A 24,103-nucleotide genomic window follows, 5' to 3' on the forward strand; every position below is an offset into this window, starting at 1 on the left:
CTGACGCCGTCAATTAATAGCACCCAAGCAGCTGAAAACGAATAGTAACTGCGTAAGATGCCAACTACGACACTGCATAATATATTAACGGCATTCGTTACTTCAATCTAGTTTCGTCAAATGTTTAGGGGAATCCCCCAAGGTGGAGTAGATTTGTAATAAGGGAGTAATTACTCATTGACATCCACCCGAGCGCAGCCATACGGCTACAAAGGAAAGCTATACAGCTTTGTTAAAAACTTTGCAGTTAAAAGAAAATTCGTCATGGTCCAGGATTCGAACCTGGGACCGCCGCTTCACTGGAGCAGTCGCTCTACCAATTGAGCTAACCGGGGCGGCAAGCTTACGGTAGGGCGACAGCGAATTGAGCCGCCCTGTAGTTCGCTGCTATATTGGTTACGGTTTCCTTCAAGTGGTTACGCTTTCCGTGAAGTGGTTACGGTTTCCTTCAAGTGGTTACGGTTTCCTTCAAGTGGTTACGGTTTCCTTCAAGTGGTTACGGTTTCCTTCAAGTGGTTACGGTTTCCTTCAAGTGGTTACGGTTTCCTTCAAGTGGTTACGGTTTCCTTCAAGTGGTTACGGTTTCCTTCAAGTGGTTACGGTTTCCTTCAAGTGGTTACGGTTTCCTTCAAGTGGTTACGGTTTCCTTCAAGTGGTTACGGTTTCCTTCAAGTGGTTACGGTTTCCTTCAAGTGGTTACGGTTTCCTTCAAGTGGTTACGGTTTCCTTCAAGTGGTTACGGTTTCCTTCAAGTGGTTACGGTTTCCTCCAAGTGGTTACGGTTTCCTTCAAGTGGTTACGGTTTCCTTCAATCAAGTTTCCTTGCTCATCATCAACACTGTGCTAAAAGGGCGACTAGAACTCCCATAGCTGAAGACCGGTGGTTCCCCATTGTTGAATATTTCACACCATCCTTATTAACCTCCAGCGAAGAAGACCGCTCGCAGTTAAGTGCCCGGGCGAAGGCTGTACACGTTCTGGTCGTCCTTACTGGCCAGGCCATATGGTGCAATTATTGAAGCCCCCTTTTTAACAGAACGTCCAAGAATATTCAGTCTGCGGACGCATACTCGTGGCCCTTCTTAGAAACTTATAAACTCAAGGTAACTGGTTGGACTTGGGAAATTTCAACCGGTTTGATGACCAGAAGAAATATAAAAGTAGCGATACATATACTCCGCACGAAAAGTATCCGACAGTGACCACAAGCACATAAGGTCGTCCCATCATCACGAATTGAAATAACAAGTGTCCGCGCAGTGTTTATTTCTATTCCTCTTACTCTTCTTCCTCCATCTCCACGGGGCTACGATTTAAAACGTCGTCGATATAGAAAAAACACTGCACAACTTGACCATCCATTAATAGTGAAGAACTGACGCGTATAAGTGTGCTTTCTTTTTCCCCCGAGGTATGTCCCGAAGCGACTCAGGCTATGAGGGACGCCGTAGTGGAGGGCTCCGGAAATTTCGACCACCTGGGGCTCTTTAACGTGCACTGACATCGAACAGTACACGGGCCTCTAGAATTTCACCTCCATAGAAATTCGACCGCCGCGGCCGGGATCGAACCCGCGTCTTTCGGACGAGCAGCCGAGCGCCGTAACCACTGAGCCACCGCGGAATACAGATATTGGAATATAGGATACCTGAAGAAGTAGCATTTATTACGTCCAGTGAGTATTTTTTTTTTTTTTTACTGTAGACCTTGTGTCCTTGTGCTGGGCCGGTGATGCTGAACCATTGCAATGTTTGTATAGCAGTTTGCTGTCTATTTTCATTTGTAGAAGAGACGTGGCTGCTTGACTGCTTGCTGGGGCTTGGCTGCGAGATCAACTGTGGTGTCTCGGTGGTGCCTGCGTGCTCATCACTGGTGAGGCCTTTCTACGTGGGGGGGGGGGGAATTGGCCAGGTCTAAGGTTAGGCCCGTAGGCGTGGTAAATGCGCATATGCATTTTTGTGGCGCCGTGGGTAATACAATAAACAGATAAATTCTTCTAGGAAGGACGTGTAAGTGCACACATTTCCCGAAACCAAACTAAATCCCTCTAGCCATAACGATCCTGCACACATCGCTATAACTATTCGCATCACTAGAGTTTAAATGAACAGCGTAATGGGCTTCTATTCAAGCCCTATATATATAATACAGTAAAGAGGGGGCGTGATGTATCATACAGTAAAGAGGGGGCGTGGGAAACGAAGACTTCCTGCAGGCCCCGTCACTCCCGCGAGACGGACTGACAATGCACCATCCATTCGCGTATAGGACGGTCGCACACAAGGGTCAAGTATATATATAACGGTATGCTCCCACGACGTCTGTCAAAGACGGCGACTCGAGTCGGGAATGCGAGAAGACGCAGCCACGGCAGCAGGCGCTGTCTGTCGCATAACAATGAGTCGGCGTCAATGGCCGGCTCGGAATTTGATGCCGAGCTAGAAGTGGGGGGGGGGGGGGGGGGGGGGGGGAGCATCAAGAACAACGGCGAACTACAGGCGCGCTAAACATGTCCCGGCGTACAACGAACGGTACGTTACGGCATTCCAAAGTATAACAATGCCTGAGGCAGCGGGCTCATCGGGAAACATCGAACCAAAGAAGCGAATGGGACCATTGTGAGTCTGTCTACCGTCAGAGGCAGCGGCCGCGGTGAGCCACACGTGCACGGGAGCTGTGTACGCGATCAGTTTTCCAGCCGACGACGAGGCCTCTAAATCGAGAACGTCGATTCTTTTTTTGGAGCGAATGTTCCACTTCTAGCGTCCAGACCTTGAAGGTCATGTTACGGCGCAGATATGACCTTGAAGCGCGGCCTCAATTAACAAAATTAAAGGTGTAATTGCGGTGCAGCTGGGAATCGAACCCGGGCTTTCGGCATGCCAAGACCAACTATTTTTCAGGATGCAACGATCGATCAAGATCGCGGACACAGTCTTCACGGAGTAAATGTGCTCACAATCGAATACGCCGTCTACTTAGGCGCGCGAATCTCCAGAAAAAAAGAAAAGATGAAAGTAGGCAGCGTTGGCCAGTCAAGAGCACGTAATGGAATTCAAACATACGTGCTCACACGCTTCCAGAAACAATGTGCAGTGTTTGGAATTTGCGAGCGAGTGTTTGACACGATCACGAGCGGTATTGGACGCATCTGTCGAATAAATTTTATGGTACGGTTTATAGATATATGCGCTCTCCGAAGAGATTTTTGCGAGGGTGTGTTCCAAACACGAGATACAGCCTTCACCCAAGACAATGAAACTCCAGCAAAGCTAAATCCTGCCTAAGTAGTAGTGTGAGGAAGCTGACAGGTGGTCACGAATGTTTTTGTTTTAGTTTATTTTTTATTTTTACAAGCGAGCGCACGCTGTCAATAGCGAGGTCAGTTTCAAGGAAGCACGTCCTCATATCCGGTGCCTGCCAGCAATTAATCAAACAAGTAGTGATAGCTTATTTCAATCACATTCATGCAGCGCCATTGTGGCGCACATAATGTGACAGTGCACATTAGTCGTCATACTTGTCGCCCACTTTATTACCCGACATCTTGCAATATCAAAATTACAGATAGGCCAAGGATATACTAAAATATAACCTTCGCGCGTTACACACGAGGCAAAGCTACACAATAAACAAACATTACGCAATGCTCGATACAGAAAAGCGTTCACGCGTGCAGCGGTATATACGAACGTCTTCGACGCGGTTGTTGCCTCAGCGCAGGAGAAGACGCCACCGCGGAGGAGGAGGTCCCATGGCCGGCTACGTTACACAAAACGGCCGCGGAGAGGGACCCCCTCTTTGTTTTCCAACGAGTGGGGAAGCGTGCCACGCAATACACCCTGTATACACACAACGCAGTGACAACACACACACACACACACACACACACACACACACACACACACACACACACACACACACACACACACACACACACACACACACACACACACACACACACACACACACACACACACACACACACACACACACACACACACACACACACACACACACACACACACACACACACACACACACACACACACACACACACACACACACACACACACACACACACACACACACACACACACACACACACACACACACACACACACACACACACACACACACACACACACACACACACACACACACACACACACACACACACACACACACACACACACACACACACACACACACACACACACACACACACACACACACACACACACACACACACACACACTGTGCTCCGTGGCCCAGATAGCGAAGCCTTCGCCACCGAGACGCCTCCCTCCGTTCACAATGAGCATCGCTGTGTTTTCGCGCGGGTGGAAGGCAAATATGCCACCGCTGGACCGGAACGCAGTGAAAAGCTCTTTGCGCGAAATCAAAAGGAAAAAAACGGACGGAGATATGGCGACACACAAGAAAAGCGTGTCTGCCTTGTGTGCCGCGGCGTTGCGACTCCCACGAGATAGCATAGTGCCTCCACGACTCCCTGGCCAATGGTGCGGGGAACGACGCAATGAGAGTCGCGGGGCGTCGTAGGGGACCGGCGGAATGCACTGAGACAAAAGGAATTCTTTTTATCCTCTCCCTTGTGAGCCCGTAGGTTATTGAAACCTTCAAACAGTAAACCTCCCTTCGTAGCGAGAATGCACCAGGTTATATCTTTGTTTCGTCTGCAAACTGCGCAGAAGGTGTATCTGTTGTCCTTCGTGGCAACCCGCCCTTTTCAGTAATGACGTCACGAGTTTGATTCGAGTGAGAGGAAAATTTTTAGAGTCAATTTTCCCGGCCATTAATGCGTCAGTTCATGCCGTGAACAAAAAAAAAAAAACATTAACACACCCTGAGAGAGCAAGAAAGCAATTTTTGCTTTTTTTGTTGTTCTGTTTTTACTGAGAAAAATAATGTGACGAAGTTGACCCCGCTCTACCTTAAAAGAATACTGGATGAGATAGCTCGGGTGGTAGCCACAACAGCTCGTTTCAGTACTTCACTCACCCACCTGCTCCCTTCACTCACTCACTCACTCACTCGCTCACACACACACACACACACACACACACACACACACACACACACACACACACACTCACTCACTCACTCACTCACTCACTCACTCACACTCACTCACTCACTCATTCAATCACTCGTTTATCACTCACTCACTCAATCACTCGTTTACCACTCACTTAATCAATCGCTTGTTTTATCACTCGCTCATTCACTCACTCACTCACTTACACATTCACTCACTCACAAACCTGTAATGACAGGCAAGTTTCGAACGAGCTTAAGAGCCAAAAACCTGAATTTCGAAAGCTTTAAACAGTTGAACCTCGCTCTAACCAAGTTAAAGGGGCCCGGCGATTACTTCGCTATAGCCGTAGCTTCTTTATAGCCCGTGTTGACCGAAGCTTCCAAAGGGAATCGTAATTTCTTCGTTATATCCACCGTTTCCTACGCAAAATTCAAAGGAAAACGCGGCAGCAATGCGCGCCCAAAAAAAACTCTCCTCTAAATCAAGAAGAAAGAATCTAAAAAGAAGGAACAAACACGCGACGCCATCTCCGCATACAAACAAGACTCCAAGCGCGGCACGTACGGCTTTTACCCCAAACAGCCTTCACACAACTCGCCCACAACAGCGTATAATACACTCGAATTCCGCGCTGAAAATTGGTTCAACGTGGGCGGCAAGCGTCGGCTTCGCGCAAACGACGATGCGAGGGCAGTTCGTTCCCGGTTCCTTTCCCTCGTTACGCCGCTTCACACGCGACAAATGCCCGTCTCAACACCGGCACGGGTCGACAGATCGCGGGGCCACTCGCTAAGGACGTGATAACGGCACTCCCCCGTAACCACCCTCGCGAAAGCATCCTTATAGAGAGCTTGGTCTCGCTGCCAGCCAGCCGGATTGCGTGCCTGCAAAGTAAGCGCACGAACCTGGTATACCAAACGATTATCCTCCCAGTTGGCAAGAGCCTCCGGCAACACGGAACTGCTTTGCGACTACAGGTATACATACCCCAAGGACGTCTGATAAGAGTGGCGAATAAGTATACGGATAGAACAAGCAGTAACCACTTGTTAGTCAAACCCGACTTAGGTTGGGAGCGTAGTGTAATTCCCGGAGGGCCATAGCTTCGAAATGTCACTCATTCGACTAGGAGTATATATCGATATCGATACCGTCGCTATATCGATACCCAAACTATACGTCTTTCGGGGATCTTAAGTGTTCATTACTCTTAATTACGCATTTTTCCATCTAATTTGACACAAATCCGACGTGTTTCCGACCACTCTGTGATATTTTTTCACTTTGCCGTGAAGACTTCCGGTGGACGTGACACGTCACACCGTACCCGTGGTTATGTCGACGCAATTTCGACATGCTTGCTTATAATTAATTAACTAATTAGTCTACAGTCACCAAACATGACTTGTAGGATCATTTTTCCTCCTATATATGATGCAACCATTGGTTTTTCTCCTATCTTTTTTAGTTCCCGAGTTACACGCGTATGACACGCTTTGTTAACGGACGACAATATGAACCATTACAGGCGTTCGCCTTAAAAACGAGTAAGATGTTCTCAAGCGAGTGCGCTAAATGCCAGCTTACATCCTATTACTCCCAAATACGCGCACTCGTGTTTATAGTGCGTACAGCAGACTTTTTGTCCGTTTGTTTCGTTCACGTTCTGAATGCAGAAACCAGTGCAAAGGCAACAGAGGATAACAGCCCGAAAAATGCGTTTCTTCCGTGAACAGTTCAGCACACGAGCACCACTCGAAGTGTACAAAATGTCATTCAAAAACCGCGACTCGTTCACATACTACTTGTAGTAGTAGTAGTAGTAGTAGTAGTAGTAGTAGTAGTAGTAGTAGTAGTAGTAGTTTATTTAAAAAATAATTAAAAGCAAGGAAAAACTGTTTGCTAACCCCGTCACCTGCCATCGCTACGGGAAGCACCTGAGCTGGGGCTGCGGAAATAGAGGGAGAGTAGGCCGACTGGAGAAATGACATGAAAGAGGTGGGGGGACAGGTAGAAAGGATAGGGGGGAGAGAGGTACAATGTACAAGTAATCTATTTAAACTTTATACAGGTCGGGTGCGTGTGATGTCCATAATCAAAGCGGAAAATCGTTTACCTGCGAAGGTGCAGTACTGAAACGCTATACATTAGAAATGGCCTTGCCCTTTCCTCTGGACGTGTGCTCCTTTATGTATGCCGCCCGTGCACCTGATGGTTATGCAACCGCGCTGCTCATGAGTGCTCAAGTCCTGCTGCTATCTGCAAAGGAAATGAGCGGGTGCGTAGGCCAACGAAGCAGCCAGATAACCGTGGGCGGTTGTCTCCCTTATCAGATGCCCACCGGCCGAGCGAGACCGTTCCGATGATGTGAGCAGGCACAGCACGGAGGTGTACTCAGCCAGTTCAGCGCCGGCACATTAAGTGGTTCAACTAGCAGAGAGTCCACCGATGACTAGACGAGCGCACGCTACGATCAGAAAAACTAGGACGGGTTTTCAGATGTATTCACATACACTCTTAACAGAAAGGAGTGAAAAGGGAGTAAAGTTGTCCCCTAGCGCACACCCTTTAAAAAAAAAATGCGAGGACACTTTGGCAACTGAAGTGTTGAGAGTCGAAAGCCGAGGACACTATGCCGTCACGACTTCCGGTGGATGTGACGTCACACCGTTCCCGTGGCTATATCTATACCCAAATTATAAATCTTTCGGGGATCTTAAGTGTTAATTACGCTTCATTACACAATTTCCCATATAATTTGACACAAATCCGACCTTTTTCCGACCATTCTGCGACAATTTTCACTATGCCGTGAAGACATCCGGTGGACGTGACGTCACACCGTTCCCGCGGCTATATCGGTACCAAAATTGTACATCTTTCGGGGATCTTAAGTGTTAATTATGCTTAATTACACAATTTTCCATCTAATTTGACAGAAATCCGACCTTTTTTCCGACCATTCTGCGACAATTTTCACTATGCCGCGACGACTTCCGGTGGATGTGACGTCACACCGTTCCCGTGGCTATATCGACGTCCGCGCTATTTCGAAGCAATTTCGACGTTTTTGCCTATAATTAACTAATTAACCTAGAGCCATCGAATCTCGCTTCTAGGTTCATTTTTTTTCTCCTCTATCTGATGGAACCATTGGTTTTCTTCTGTCTTTTTTAGTTCCCGAGTTAAACGCGTGTGACACGCTTTGTTAACGGACGACATTAAGCCATTAAAGGCTTTCGCCTTAAAAGGGAGTGCGTTAGAGGACAGCTCACTCCCTCCTTACTCCCATTCAGGCGCATTCGTGCTTAGAGTGACGTGGTGAAGCGGCGCTGCAGCTCGCGTGTCGTGCCGCGCGCCTTGTGTTTCGTTGTTGTCGACGTTCCTAACCTGACCTAACGTTGCGTGCGTTCTACTAAAAAAACGTTCCCTTTCGCGCGTTGCGCGCACCCGTACGCGCGGTCGCTTCGCGAAGCAAGTGCTCGGGAGCAGCACGCGCAATATAAAAACCCGGTGTCCGGATGGAGCGGAGCGGTGGCAGTCGGGATCGAGCGAACAACACGCCGCAGAGGCGAGTCGTAAATTGACCGGGCAAACAAAGAAGCCGCGCGAAACCACCAAGCGCGCGCGCGCCGGCAAACAGAAAAACCAATAAAGAAAAAGAAACGGAAAATACGGCCTTTCCTCCTGGCACCGCCTTTCGGACTCGCAGCAGCAAACAACCCGTGTCGCGCGGCAGTCAGCAGCGGTGTAGTAGAGAACGCGCCGTGTGTAAAGAACGTCTATTTACTACTCCCGCGTAGACAGCAGAAAAAAAAAAAAAGAAAGACAGGCGAGGGACGGGAGCGGCACAGAGCCACGCCCGAAAGGTTGGCGCGCGCCACGCCAGCAGTTCTTCTGTCTGGTCCGGTTTTCCTGGCGACGCCGCGGGAAGCTCTTGGTTGTTTCACCGCTGACACAGAGCAGGGGTCCTGCCACCAAAGCCGGAGACGGCTGCATGACGTTGTGAAAGCGCGCATGCGCAGTATAACAGTCGAACCTCGTTATAACGAAATACTGGATATAACGAAGAAATGACGACTCCCCTTGGAAGCTCGGACAACACGGGCGGTAACGAAGAAATCGCCGGGCCCCACATCGTGGGTTGGACCCACACACCACCAACGGGGTGGCAGTAGTTCATCAGTACGCCACGCTCGATGGGAGAGCCCGAGGATGACCAAACCTAAATTGGTACAAGAGCAGTCTCTGGTGTGGGGGTCCACCATGCACTTTGTGAAAGAGACTTGCACTTGGGAAGTGGCCTGACACTGGCCTAGTCCGTGTATGGCTGAGGGGGATACTGTTTCGGCAGGCCGAAAACTTCTTGCACCGAAGCGTCGCCTTGTGGTAGAGCATCCGCCTCGCATTCGGGACGGTACTGGGTTCGATCCCCAGTGCCGCCGGGTGGGTACCCACCGGTTTTCTTAATGGGTACAAGATTTCCCCTAGCCTGATGCTCGGCTCTTCTGTCGTTTTCGTTATAACGAGGTTCGACTTCATTTGCATGTCGTCACGGTCAACGCATATAGATGTCTACAGACACTGGTCACAGTGCATCAGGCGGTCGCACTTCGCTAAGGCATAGTTTCGATTTGTTCAGGTTGGACACCTCAAGCTGAGACACACACCAATGCGTATTTTCGGCCCCACTGAAGCAATCGAATCTGTGCGCCATCATCATTACCTGAACACGGACAATAACATAAGCGTAAAAAAAAAATTGTGACGGTCGATCTGCGTACTTAGGTCAAATGCGAATTAAGTGCTGTGTAAGACCCATGTTATATTCTCGAGCCCTTCCCGCACATCATCTGCCACGGTGCTTCAAGAACCTTGTCTGGTGACGTCACTTCTTTGCAGACAATGGGCATTACAGGTTCGGTGACGTCAATGATGATGTGACTGCCCGACAGCCAATCAGGATTTTTTCTGGACGACGGCGGACGCTGCCGGGTTTTTACGCTGTTGATTGTTTTACGGTATCGCACAGTAAAATTAACTATGACAACTAATGACAACGAACAAATTTATTTGCAACGACAAGCCGATAAAAAATTTCCCGAAATTCCACCGACCGACAACTCTAACTTCGGCAAGATGGTCGGTGATTCAGCGAGAGGACGAAAGAGTGCAGACTGAGCGCGAAGAACTTTGGTTTATGGGATTTAACGTCCCAAAGCGACTAAGGCTATGAGAGACGCCGTAGTGGAGGGCTCCGGAAATTTCGACCACCGGGGGTTATTTAACGTGCACCGACATCGCACAGTACACGGGCCTCTAGAATTTCTCCTCCAAAGAAATTCAACCGCCGCGGCCGGGATCGAACCCGCGTCTTTCGGGTCAGCAGCCGAGCACCATAACCACCGAGCCACAACGGCGGGCTCAGAAAAAGAAAATATACGACCTCAGGAGCCGTACTTCGTAGTGACAACTATTGGAATGCATCTTGAGACCGTGCAAAAAAAAAAAAAAACACGAGACTAGCAAAAGACCAACAAGACAGAGCGCGGACAAATAAACAGAGAAAGGCGGGCTAAGTTAGTGACTAGCACTAAATGCATCTTTGGACCGACCCGCCACGGTGGCTCAGTGGTTAAGGCGCTCGTCTACCGAGCCGGAGTACCCGGGTTCGAACCCGACCGCGACGGCCGCGTTTCGATGGAGGCAAAATGCAAGAGGCGCCCGTGTGCTGCGCAATGTCGGTGCACGTTAAAGATCCCCAGGTGGTCAAATTATTCCGGAGACCTCCATTATACGGCACCTCTTTCTTCTTTCACTCCCACCTTCCTCCCTTCTCTTACGGCGCGGTTCAGGTGTCCGCCGAGATACGTGAGACAGATACTGCGCCATTTCCTTTCCTCAAAAACCAATTTACCAATTTATTTACAGCGCAAAAAGACAAGGGACTCGTCTTTTTGCGCAGTCCCAAGAAGCATTATAATACTAGTCACCAACTAGCCCACCTTCTGTTATACTTGTAGTGACGGTTTCTAAACCACTGCTCCATCATCATTACCTCACCCTCCCCGCAGACACAGTGACAGGGAAACCTCTATTATACGCGGGGAGAAAACAGAGGTAGAGTAAAAAAAAAAAAAAAACATCACGCAGCAGCTAATCACGACATGTTCACGCGATAGCCCGCGATATATCGCGCTGCATAGTGTCTGCTCACAAGCGCTGCGCAAACGCTCTAAAAACAATCCGAAAAAGTAAGAAAAAAAAGTCAGAATTGCAAGTCACGCTTTATACTATACCCGCGCCACACAACAGAGCAAGGCGTTCGGAAACGTCGAGAAAAAACCGGGCGCCTGCACGCACAGCAAAGACACAAAGTCGTGACCGCGCCTCAAAGCCGCCGCCTCTGTATAGACGTCGACAGGGCGAATCAATTTGCCGCGCGCGTTTCGAAAGTTTGCTTTGACGCCGGCGGAGAGATAAAAGAGCGGCTATATCCCGCCCATTATTGACTTTTTTCTTTCTTTTTGTTCGTGGGCTCCATAGAAGCTCCGCTCAACTATATAAGCTAGATCTCGCAAGAGAACGCGCCATCGCACTCGCGCACGCCCAGGCGTGACTGCGGGCACGAAAAAAAAAAAAGCTGAAATGATGGATTCGTTCTCAAAACTCACGAGCTCCATTATTGCTTTCACGGCGGGATAGATAGGTAGTACATGCCATATGCGGCAATACGGCACCAGTCCGGCCTAGGGCACTCAAAAGGCGTTAAAAACAATCGTGCAAAGCGCGAAGCCGCTGAGGCACACACGCACGACCGAGCGTTTAAAACGAAGAACAGCATGCAACGAACTCCCGCTAGTTCGAACCCGCTTATTTCGAAATTCCCCTTTATTCAAACGGACTGACGCTTGGTCCTGTCAACTGGTAAACCGAACGTTTAAAATGAACAAAAGAAAATCATGCAACGGACACCCGCTAGCTCGAACCCGCTTATTTCGAAATTCCGCTATACTCGAACCGACTGACGCTTGGTACGCAGCGTCAACGAGTGTGCTAAAACAATTCGAACAAACTTTAGGTCCCATTCCGATTCAGCGATAGCTGACTTATCATACATCTATGTGTTCTACAGGAGTGAGGGCCATTAGCATTGAAGATAAGACAAGAAAAAAAAAAGGGGGGGGGGGGGGGGGGGTCAGTGCGAAAAACAACCGATACAAGACCTATCCGTTTCGTTCAAACGTGCCAAGGTCCCCATCGGTTTGCAGCGGAGACGACGAAAGCATATATTACCCACTCGTGACACAAGTGTTGGTGGTCCGCGCGAGGGACTATTCATTACCACGCGCAACAACGCGATATAATGGCTGTCGTGCTAACGAGTAGACACCTCTGCGAAACGGCGCTGCATAGCCGGATGATTTACAACGTGCTCGCGGCTGATCGAGGGAACGGAACAACGCAGCTCGCGCGCGCGATTATATACGCCGTATTTCAAGGCGCGAAATCAATATACGTATGAAAACGATGTCGCACGGTGACTGTCTAGTTGAACAGGTTAGCGTTGAGTAAAGAAGTCCATATATTCATACCGCTCTGCTGGCTTTCTGAGCGCAGAAAGGGGACGAGAAAGGTCGCTGCTTTTAAAACGCAGCGATGTACTAAGTGTGTGAGGCAGAAATCTGCAACACGAGAATTTTCAGCCATCATAGACTCGCTGTTTGAACCGAAGCTGTAGCGAAACTGCCCAATTAACGGCGCGACACGTTGTCGTGGCCTCACCAACAAACTCCTGCACCAACAACAACAAAAATAAACTAAAAAGAAGGAAGTATATCGTTAAGAAAAGCACATGCTTGTCAGAGTTGAACACATAAACGCCATATCAGCCTCTGCCTTCCTTGATCGCGTGAACACGGCGGGGGGCACTAACACACGACAAGAAAAAAAAAAGTCCCCACACTATATCGACGTCCATCCCGCCGCGGTGGCTCAGTGGTTACGGCGCTCGGCTGCTGGCCCGAAGGACGCGGGTTCGAACCCAGTAGCGGCGGCCGAATTTCGATGGAGGCGAAATTATAGAGGCCCGTGTACTGTGCGATGTCAGTGCACGCTAAAAATCCCCAGGTGGTGGAAATTTCCGGAGCCCTTCACTGCGGCGTCTCTCATAGCCTGAGTCGCTTTGGGACGTTAAACCCCAATAAACCAGTGTATTGGCGTCCGCGACTGTTCTGACGTCCATGTAGTATATCGACGTCCGTGGCTATTTTGAGGTCTCAGCGTATCATTTCGAGATTTTTCGCGTTTAATTAATTCACTAATTACACCTCATCGACCGAATTTTTCCCACGGCAACATTTTATCACACAGTATTTGTGACAATCGCACTTTCACACGTTTATCTTCGAAAAAGACGTAACCGTGCGAACATTTTTTGCTGACGCGACAGAGGCATATAATGCTCTCGCAATAAAAAAAAGAGACAAAATCTCTCGGTAACATACACTCTCAGAAAAAATCCGGCTCATGGGGGAGTAAAGACAACTTTAGTCCTCAAAAGGGCTCTTTAGTCCCTAAATTTGCACACGACACTTATCTTGCAAAAAATGCGTGCCGTGCGCAAACTCAACGGACTAACTGCCGAGAAAGAGATTAACGGGGGGCGAATCGCAGCATAGTAGCACGCGAAAATCGCGCGAGAAGACCCTGACTGCAATAGTACTCGATTTTTGAAGCCCAGGGCGTGGTCAAAGGCCAGTGAGAGCTACCGCCGCTGCCTGTGACGAAGCGGATACCCTTTTGAGTGAGAAAAAGGCTTCGTGCCCCCGAAACGGCTGGCTGCTGTGCAAGTGCATAAACAAATACTACGGGCTTCAATACGTGTCAAATGTGAGTTGTGAATGTTAGGGTTGAGCAAGTACGCGTAGTTTCATATCGTTGCCGTCGTCTACGAGCTTATATGATGCTGTGTAAGTATCGGCGACGCTTAGCGAATCGGTGAGTGTCACAGCTGTCCGCCAGTAACAAAAACGAAGTGAACCATCGCCTTCTATGTTTTAAACAGGCTGTAATGTGCAGCTGCCAGTTGCAACAAATAAGACCACTTTATACGCAAACAAAAGAAACGAAAACAAAAAAAAACTTCTGGCTGTGAAGTACCGGCCGTAATGATACACAGTTCAGCACTTCTTTTTTTGGCCAAAACGCGATCTAGACCGTTGTGCGTGCGCATTAAAGCTTACCGCAGGTTGTTGCAAAAGCATATGACACCAAAATCACCGTACTGTGCTCTAAATATCAATATGTTTGATAACAATTTGATCGGTACAGATAGACAACGTGTGTGTTTCGCTTATAAGGCTTTTATTTTCTTCCGTAGACCGTCCGTTGTGGTGGCGTAGTTTATCCGCGCTCGGCTCATAATCCAAAGGTTGTCGGTTCGAATCCTGGTGTTTGCATGTATGTTTATTTCTGTTTCCTTTATCGTTGTTATATGTGTGAAGTTCTGTCCGAAACTATCCCGCGGTAAATTACGCTGGAAATCGCGCGTCGTTTGCATTTTTTCATTAAATGTCTGCTTCGGGGACTAACTGTTGCACCCTTTCCAAGGGGACCAACAGTTACACCCTTTGCAGTTAGTCCCGAAAAGGACGATTGCCAGTGGCAGGTCAGTTAGTCCCCAAAAAGACTAACCTCTCCCCCCCCTTTTCGCCCCTTTTTTCTAAGAGTGTATGCGCAACAGCCGACCTTTTATAGGCATCGGCCGCGTTTCGTATGCGTCACAAGATAGGCGGCTTGCACATATACGCGCCAGCATCTCATCTGCGTCACACGCATTCCACCAATGCGCTATAAATAAGCCTGCCCAAAGAAGCGAGCTACGGGAAAAGCGCTCGGCAATTGCAAAAAAGGCAATGAGAGCGCACATGTCCCGAAGGTACGCGTTCATGGAAGTAAAAGAAAAAAAATGGGGGGGGGGGGGGGTCAGTAAAGGGAAGTGCTTGCTTTAGCCCACGCGACAATGTATGATTCAGTCGAACGCAGCGTGTACGGGGTGTAGTAGTAATATGGAGTCAGACAGTCCCAGCTGCGGCGGCAAATTGTACTCGCTCACAGACCGGCACACACGCGGCGAAGCTTCCAACTGTTAATATGAGTGTATTAAGTTAAAATGACTGTTAGTTTGGCATCCCGTCGTAAGATAGCAAGACTCTGTCTATTTCATAAACTTTATTATAATTTTCCCCAACTGCCTGAGAGCCTAATCATGCCCCCTTTAAGATCGTCGCGACGTTTGTTTAATTGCCGTAGTGTTCAACGCATTCATGGCTCAACCAAAGCGTTCAATTCCTCGTTCTTGCCAGCTGCCATAGCGGAGTGGAATGTCCTTCCAGACAGCGTTGTGAATGAAGTTAATTCCCTAAAATTTAAACAGGTGTTAATTGATTTATTCCCCCAATAATTCCTGTTGAAGGCCTTTTTTCTTTTTTCTTTCTTTTCCTTTTGTTTGCCTACTTACTCGCTTGTTTTTCTTTTGAAGAGCACACATGTCCCGAAGGTACGCGTTCATGGAAGTAAAAGAAAAAAAAATGGGGGGGGGGGGGGGGGTCAGTAAAGGGAAGTGCTGATTACTGTCCCCCCCCCCCCCTCCCTATGTAATGCCCCCTGGGGCCCTTAAGGATAAATAAATGATGATGAGTATCCCATATGATATTAGTGCAGCAATAGCTATTATCCTGGTGCATTGTGTTTTATAGTTTTGTGCTGCTAAAACAGTGTTGTATTTTGAATGTCATTTTCTCTGCGTCTGTCGCGGGCGTGTTTTTCTTTCTGCAATGTTCTTTCTATCTTTGCCTTTCCTCCCATAGTCCATGGGTTTTCTCAGTATATTGCATCATTTGACTCAATTACTGTATTTCATCTGTTGCTTTTATGATGTTTCCCCCCTACAACAATGCCCCAGTGGGGGCGCTGTATTTTGTATAAATAAATAAATAAATAAATAAATAAATAAATAAATAAACTTCGTTGCTGGCGGACCGAAAAAGAAATACTTCCGGTGAAAACAACACGAACGAAATCACGCGCCGCACACATTTGCAGCATGCATAGCTACAGCGTCAGCTAACTGAACTGACCTCACAGAATGCTCTCTAAACAATCCCGCTCCGTCAATCAATCAATCATACTGGCGCACTTTGAAATAATAATAATAATAATAATAATAATAATAATAATAATAATAATAATAATAATAATAATAACAAAATTCACAGAGACAACTAATTACGGTTTGGCTTGGTTTACGGGGTTTAGCGTCCCGAAGCAACTGAGGCTATGAAGGACGCCGTAGTGAAGGGCTCCGGAAATTTCGACCACCTGGGGTTCTTTAACGTGCACTGACATCGCACGACAACTAATTACATAATGTACTGGCTATGCGATAGCATTGTTTCGCAAGCTGTCGATGTCTTTGCATCACAGTTTTGAGCCATTCTTTCACGGTTGCAGAGCCCTGCACGTCTACGTGCACACAGCCACGCATTTCTTCGGGTCATCGTCGATTGATGTGAGATGCTTCCCCGAAGGTGTCTACAGGTGGCGACACCGACGCATTGAAGATACATCGCAATTTATAGCTGCCACTTCCACTCCTGGTAACGCACACTTTCGGTCCTGGCAATTATGTGCACCATGACGCTTTTTTTTCCCTCGATGAGGTTTCTAATCCTACCACATCAATAAATATTTCTATGCAAGATCTTCAATGGCTCGGAAACCACCGCAGAAAAACCGGTTCTCAGAATAACGACTGCATTTGACGACCAAGTTTGAAATCCTTCCCTGGCAGCCTGGAACAACAACAAAGTTTGCTGCAGATCAGCGGGGAAAAAAAGAAACAAAAAAACTAGAGTGCCGTGATTTTCGAGGACCTGCGCAGCGACTCTTATCGGAAGAGAGCAACAAAGCTTTGTGCGAAGGTTCCGGGAAACCCCTCAGGCCTGTAGAAGCTACGCTGCTCGTATCGTTCTCCACATAAAGTAAAAGCACTAAAATACAACAAAAGAAAGCTTTCGCGAATAAGTAACTACTAAGAGCGCTTTCGGTCCACTCGAGCACGCACTGTCAGAACGCCCAAATGTGAAGAATCTCAGGGACGGTGTTAATCCTCGCACAACGACGTGCATTTGTTCACACTAAAGGGTTGGCTCCAAAAGCACGACGGCGCATCGTGAAAGCGCTTGCAAAGGAGGAACTGCTGTTCTCTTTAATCATTTTACTATACGCCCTCTTACCGCACTGCACTGAAGGATATATACCACGAGTACAGAAAAAAAAAAAAAGCAATGCGACATTATTATTACTGCTGCCCCTCCAAGGACCGGGAAGTATACTGAGATTATTTACACCAAAGATCGAGGCTGTCTGACATTACAAAAAAAAAAATAAAAAATAACGATACTATAGCCTCCTCACGGCAGGGAAGAATGAATATGTGAGCAAATAATTCACAACCTATAAAGTATAATGATTACTATTTTCGCACAAACGTTAGAAGCAGGGTACAAACGTGATCGAGATTTTGGTTTGTTTTTTCGTTTCACCTGAAAACGCGTTACTTAACGATAACGCTCTGCAAGATGAGCAGTGAATCTTGAAGTTAGTAATACAAACACCTATCCCTTTCACCACAGCATACGTAGGCGCAACTTAACGTATTTCAATCAACCAATCAATATCAGTTCAAGAGGCGAAAAACTAAAGACGTAAAATAATGTATTAAGCAGGGAAGAGATAATGTAAGCAATTAATAACGGAGAACGCTGTTCCAAAATACGCGCTAAGGGGCAACGTTATTGATATAGATTTAATCAAGAAGTCGAGCCCCCGAGCAAAGTAATTAGGAATTTTAGTTTGGTTTGGTAAATTGGGGTTTAACGTCCCAAAGCGACTGAGGCTATGAGAGACGCCGTAGTGGAGGGCTCCGGAAATTTCGACCACCTCGGGTTCTTTAACGTGCACTGACATCGCACAGCACACGGGCCTCTAGAATTTCGCCTTCAAGAAATTCAGCCGCCGCGGCCGGGACCGAACCCGCATCTTTCGGGCCAGCAGCCGAGCGCCGTAGCCACTGAGCCACCGCGGCGGGTCAGGAGTTATAGTGTTCGGAGATTATTTAGTAAGAAGTTCATCACTACATGGTAGCAAACTAAACATACGTATTAAGGTGAATCGTTTCCGCATCTTTGCACGCACTGGAAAGTGTAATTAATTAAAAGTGTCGAATATGCATTAAATCTTGTCTAATTTAACTGTTCCCGTAATACAACAGTCCGCGCTGCGGAAACTGAACTGAGCAGAGCAATCTCTACACAACACCCCCGCGTCGTGTCACCCGCGGAAGAAACTGCAACAACGTTCGTTCGGCGTTACGACGTTCGCCGTTAAGGACGCCGCGACATCTCGCCGCGCCCCGAAGGACCTCAACCTCTGACAGACCGCCGTGCCAAGACGAGGAACAACACCGACGTTAACGGTCCCCTCGAGCGATAAAAAAAAGAAGAACCGAGAACTTTAATCGTAGTCCCCCCAGCAGCACGACCCGAGAGATTGCTCGCGTCGCCGCGACCGTTGTAACAATGGGATCGTCTTCCTCCCTCGATAACGACGCGCCGGCAAAGATGGCTGGCTGCCCGTAAAAGCTTCGCGCGGCTTGCATTCAAATCACCTCGGCAGACGTACCTAACAATCCCTACCCCCCCCCCCCCCCCCCCCCCCCCCCCCCGCCTCCACTGTTGCAGAAGACACGTCAATTCTCACACACACTTAGTTTAAAGGCATTTAGAGACAGTTTATATTGAAGGAAGATAAATTATCTCCTAAAAGCGACGTGAAAGTTCACACGAGTGTTGGTTATACGACCGTCTGTTCCGGAAGAAAAAAAAAAAACGGTTTCGCAGACGACCCTGAATTGATCCTGCGAGCGCCCGGCTTCTCTGAGAACCAAGATAACGCCAGGCAAGCGCATTTACAACGCCTCCGTTTTATTGCTTGTTGTATTCTAGTTAGCTCCGGCTTGCAAAGGTGAAATTCCGAAGGCATAAATACAAGATCAGCGCTGCAAAGGTCAATATTTTGAATACAGCAGGTGGAGGCGGACGTCATGTTTGTCGAAAGCTGTGAAAATGTATCGTCTGTTCTCTCTACTTCTTCTTTCTTTTTAATTCCAGTTTCCAAATATCAACTAAGTCACGCAGGAAAAGAATCACTAAACCTGACGCTAAGTAGATGAAATTCTTTGTGTGTGCGTGGAATCCAGAAGGAATGACCAGGACATACCCGTCACAGTGGATCGATACCTCATCGTCGACAGAGCCGTTCTTTCGTCGGACTCCGCAACCTCGAATGGCTCCGTTCCAAAGCCCCTCCCCCCCAAGATTTCACCGCATCGACATCTTAACGCATGCGTCAGCACTGAACCGCATCGTGCTTCCCTCACGAACTCATTCTGGTCACCTCTTTGCTAATCTGTCGCCTTGACCTCAATAACACCGTGGTATTACGGTTACCGTCATCATCACCATACGGTTACCGATTCATGTTAATAAAAAATTACATCAATCTATACAAGTTTTTCGTTTTTAAAACGTCTCAAAACATTTTCTAGACGTCTCAAAACGTTTTCTAGACGTCTCAAAACGTTTTCTAGACGTCTCAAAACGTTTTCAAAACAGTCATCGTCGATGCTCCTCCGACTGTACCTGCCGCCGCTTTCCCCGCATTCCGCGCCGATTCAAGAAACGCCAATATATCACGCGCATCGCTCTAAAAACACCTAAAGACTCCGCTGAGCCCGAAACTCCAAAAACAGACACGTGTATAACAACCAGTAACGGATAAGAACCGCGGTGCAAGCGAACTATACAAGGCCGACTGAGGCGTATAATACGCAGAAAAGCGCCCAGCTTACCTGACTTTTCTTTTTTATTGCTCTCTGCTTTCCTCTTTTCTTGCGGCCTTTCTTCTTTGCTCGCAGAGGGTCAAACAACGTGAAGGAGGTCGCGCGCACGAAGAGCAACCGGCGGGAAAGAAACAAAAAAAGGGCGGCACTAACACAACGTCGAAAAAAAAGAGAGAGAGAGAGGCTTGCTTCTCGGAATATGTAAAAGAGAACAGTCGTTTCACAGCTCGCAGAATGGGGCAGGAGAGAGCCCGTTCACACACACACGCGCACACCACGACCGTAGGGAAGGAGACGCACCGGGTAGAAGAAGGCGTTGTCGCCGTTTGCAGGACGCGCCAGAAACGGGGCGGACACAGACAGACGCACGCTCGCACCGTTACGCCAGCGGCAGCGAGTCCAACGCGGCGTACAGAATGAGAGATCTTTGCCTGCCGAGAGATCGTCGTCGCAGCGAGGCACGCACCGACGTCAGCGCGAAAAGAACCACAAAAACAAAATAAAAAATGATAGCACGGAGGCCCTCTCTCCATCTCCTCCTCATCCTCGCAGCCGCCGTCACACAAGCGTCAACCATTCCGTGTGGCGCAAGAGGGAAAGGGAGAAGCGACCCAGAAGATTCTCTCCCTCTCCGCTTATCTTTCCAACCTCGTCCGTATCTTCTTCTCGTCGCCCCAGCCTCAGCCAAGTTTTTGTCTAATCTGGGCGCCGGGGAGGATCCGTTTTGTCTTCTTCGGCGAGGCGTGCGAGCGGTCCACCGAAGATATCGGAGCGCGGTGACACCGGTGAGCGCTCACACCCGCGGCTGGGGAGGGTTGCGAGACGTACAGAAATGTGGACCGATGGAATGCATGGGGCGTACGTGGTCCAAGGATCGAGAAATCGGCGAGACAAAAAAAAAGGGGGGGGGGGGGGGGGTGACAATGGTGGTGACATCAGCACCATCAGTTGCGACGAGGAGCTCCTGGCAACCGCGCATGGTTCTTTTTTCAGGCGACAGGGACTGTCCCCTTTCTCTTTCGCAACTGATGTGCCTATCAAACCGGAGTAAGTTGTTCTTGCCGGGTTGACTGTTACGTTCACAATCGATTGCCTGATTTATTTTAGCAGGTGTGGTTTCCTGATCACTTGATTTATTTATTTATTTATTTATTGATTGATCACGACCCCATGACCTCCGCCACGCCTGAAATATAATGTATATATTCTAGGCACTACAGTATACGCTTGCGGACGTGGGTGCATGCAGTATGCACTGCCTTACTTTGTCCTAATTTTTTAGAGCGCAGCTCTTTGGCGTCCGTTCCTGGGTTTCGCGTCGTCGTCGGCGTTGTCGTCGGCCTCGTAACCAGCTCCGCCCCCCTTTCATCCCCCCAGCGCTAGCAGCGACCGACTGATACCGCTGACGCCGCTAGAGAGTCAAGATAACGTGACTGCATAGAACACCGTCGCCGCCATGCAGAAAGAGGAGGAAAGGGTCCCCCCCCCCCCCCCCCCTGTTCTTGTGTGGCGGATAGGGTGCTCTTCAGTTGCCGACGCGCCGGTTATTTCACGTAGGCCCCGGCACGTCGACGAATACGTGACCACCTTCCCACGGCTAGACCTGGTTCTTAGCGCTGCGGAAGCGAGGGTATCATATTGTTTGTGTCGGCATCGGCGGCGTTGTCCCTGAAACCAACTCCGCAGCTGGGGTTGACTCACTATCGAAAAGGTGAAACAGCTTATTTGCTGCGCTCAAATTTCGCATTAGGAAGTAACGTAATCGTCGGTAATTTTTTTTTTCCACCCAGTAGAAACGAAGACTTACAACATACCGGCCGAAGCATACCATCTTATCGCTCCTACCTCCCCCTCCGCATACCTGTGACTTCACTGCCCACGCCAGCACAGAGATTAACAGCCGCAAGCGATGGGCGTTGCAGGGACTCGCGTAACAAGATGCTTCCCGATACCGCTTCTTCGCGTACACTGCAACGCATACCAGCGGCTCACCGGAACGAGCGATAAGTTCGTGCTATGCCTCGCTACATTCCACGCCGGGTGGCCCTCCTTTACTGCGATGGGAGAGAGGGAAGGGGAAGGGCATCGGCCGCCGATGCGCGTCACGTTTCGCGCTTAGGAGCACGGCGGAGCAGCCAACCGGCGCGAAACGATGACGTCACAGCAGAGCCATGCCAGTCACACCGTAGCAGCTTCGAAACACAGACGAACCGAAACAGCAGTCGAAAAAAAAAAAACACAAAAAGAAAGAAGGAAACACAGAAAGCATTCTTTTTCGCATTTTTTTTTTTACTCTGCAAGACATTCCCCTCGAGTTTTCAACAAGGGAAGTAGTTGGTTTACGTGGGTTTAACGTCCCAAAACGACTCAGGCTATGAGGGACGCCGTAGTGGAGGGCTCCGAATAATTTCCACCACCTGGGGTTCTTCAACGAGCCCTGACATCGCACAGTACGCGGGCGTCTAGAATTTCGCCTCCATCGAAACGCGACCGCCATGGCCGGGATCGAACCCGCGTCTTTCGGGTCAGCAGCAGCCCACCGCCATAAGAGCTTTATTATATGACTGAGAAGCAAACCGTGCAGCCTGGTTACTTTTGGAAAAGGCTGTACGTAACACCAAGGCGATGCGGTGCCGCTTCAATGTCGCCACTGTCCTCAAGCCATAAATAAGGGGCATGATTAAACAATGGCGAACAAGGATACGCACGCACACACACACGCACAACTGACTCGCAACGCATGAAACATTACCACTCAAAAAGCAACACGAAGGGTGTGGCAGAAGCACACAACGCCCCTTCACGCGAGCTACAGAACAAGTTACGAGTGTTCTTAGCACGCGCTTGGCACGTGTGCGACGCCGGGAAAAGCAAGCACGAGCGTTCTCCCGCTGAGAGCAAAAAAAGGGAAAAAACGCGAAGAATGCTCGCTTGGAGATGAGCGGCAACGTGGTATCCTCGTCAGACTCCGAGTACGTTATGCGTTTCAGTCTTCCAGGACGCTAAAAAAAAAAAAAAAGCTACAGCAAGTCAGAAGCGGGATTTACATGGCTGCGACTGTATCGCCGCCAGACCGGTTTTTCTGGCGTCGACTCCATGTAAACGGCTCACTTCACAGAGGCTGCTGACTCGGCCACGCTTCAATCGCAGCCACGTAACTGCGCCTAACAGTACTCGCTGTGTTCCCACATGGTCACACCTCTTCAAGAGCTGTCTGCTAACAGGGGGCGATCTGAGTAGCCTCCCAATTCGACTGTTTCGTCTAAACCAGCTTCCAGGTGCACTGAAGAGGAATCTGAACTTGCCTTTTTGCCGCGGGAACTCGATCTACACGTTCCTAGCATTCTTAGAAACTGCGACTTATTGCCCTATGTGGCCAATTTCCTTAATTAAATCGAATTAACGTCCGGCTCCCGCCCCTTTTTTTTAATTCTGCCTCGTACGGTGGGCGGAGTCGAATAAACGCGTGGAGTGCCTTTCACCCAGTCCCGTGGCGGCTTGCCGCTCTGCCATCGGCGGAGTAATACGTAGTAGTCCGTAGTAGCAAATAGTCCGCGCGTATTTTTATTTCTGCGGGCTTATTTTGCGGCTATATTATCTGCGAATGAAACTATTTATTCATGGAAAGCTAAAAAAACAAAATAAAGCGAAAGCAAAGCCTCCACGCAGCTGGCTGAAAGGAACTTCACGCGTTGGTCGACTCCGCCCATCGTACGAGGCAGAATTCAAAAAAAAAAAAGGGCGGGAGCCGGACGTTAATTCGATTTAATTAGGTGAATCCGGCATACAGGGCAATAAGTTGCAGTTTCTAAAAATGCTAGGAACGTGTGGATCGAGTTCCCGCGGCAAAAAGACAAGTTCAGAATCCTCTTCAGTGCACCTTTAACTACCAAGTTTCTGCGCTTTGTTGTGTATTACTTTTTTTTTTCTTGGGGAAGAGGGAATGCGTCTTCCATGAACGGCACCATTTACTCGCGCCTGCGTTTCTCGTCGCCCGTTGCGTTTCTGTGTGTGTGTTTTTCCTACGCCCGTGTGCGCGACGGAGGGGGCCGGGAACAGTGTGGGGACGCTCCCGG

At 48.8% G+C, this 24,103-nt stretch overlaps 1 protein-coding gene across 3 annotated transcripts in view; it reads right to left on the reverse strand.

The window, feature by feature from the left end:
* kst (spectrin beta chain, non-erythrocytic 5 kst) overlaps nt 1–24,103 on the reverse strand; it is a 328,959-nt gene that overhangs the window by 245,103 nt on the left and 59,753 nt on the right. Inside the window, exon 1 of one of the 3 annotated variants that reach the window (XM_089558127.1) lies at nt 20,037–20,421. The exons of the other annotated variants lie outside the window; for them this stretch is intronic. The gene's annotated coding sequence lies outside the window, so the exon portion shown is untranslated. Of the gene's footprint in view, nt 1–20,036; nt 20,422–24,103 lie in introns of those variants that run through there. 3 annotated transcript variants of the gene reach the window in all.

This window comes from Amblyomma mixtum, chromosome 8 (assembly GCF_055824585.1).
Source record: "Amblyomma mixtum isolate Tamu chromosome 8, ASM5582458v1, whole genome shotgun sequence".
NCBI lineage: Eukaryota > Metazoa > Arthropoda > Arachnida > Ixodida > Ixodidae > Amblyomma > Amblyomma mixtum.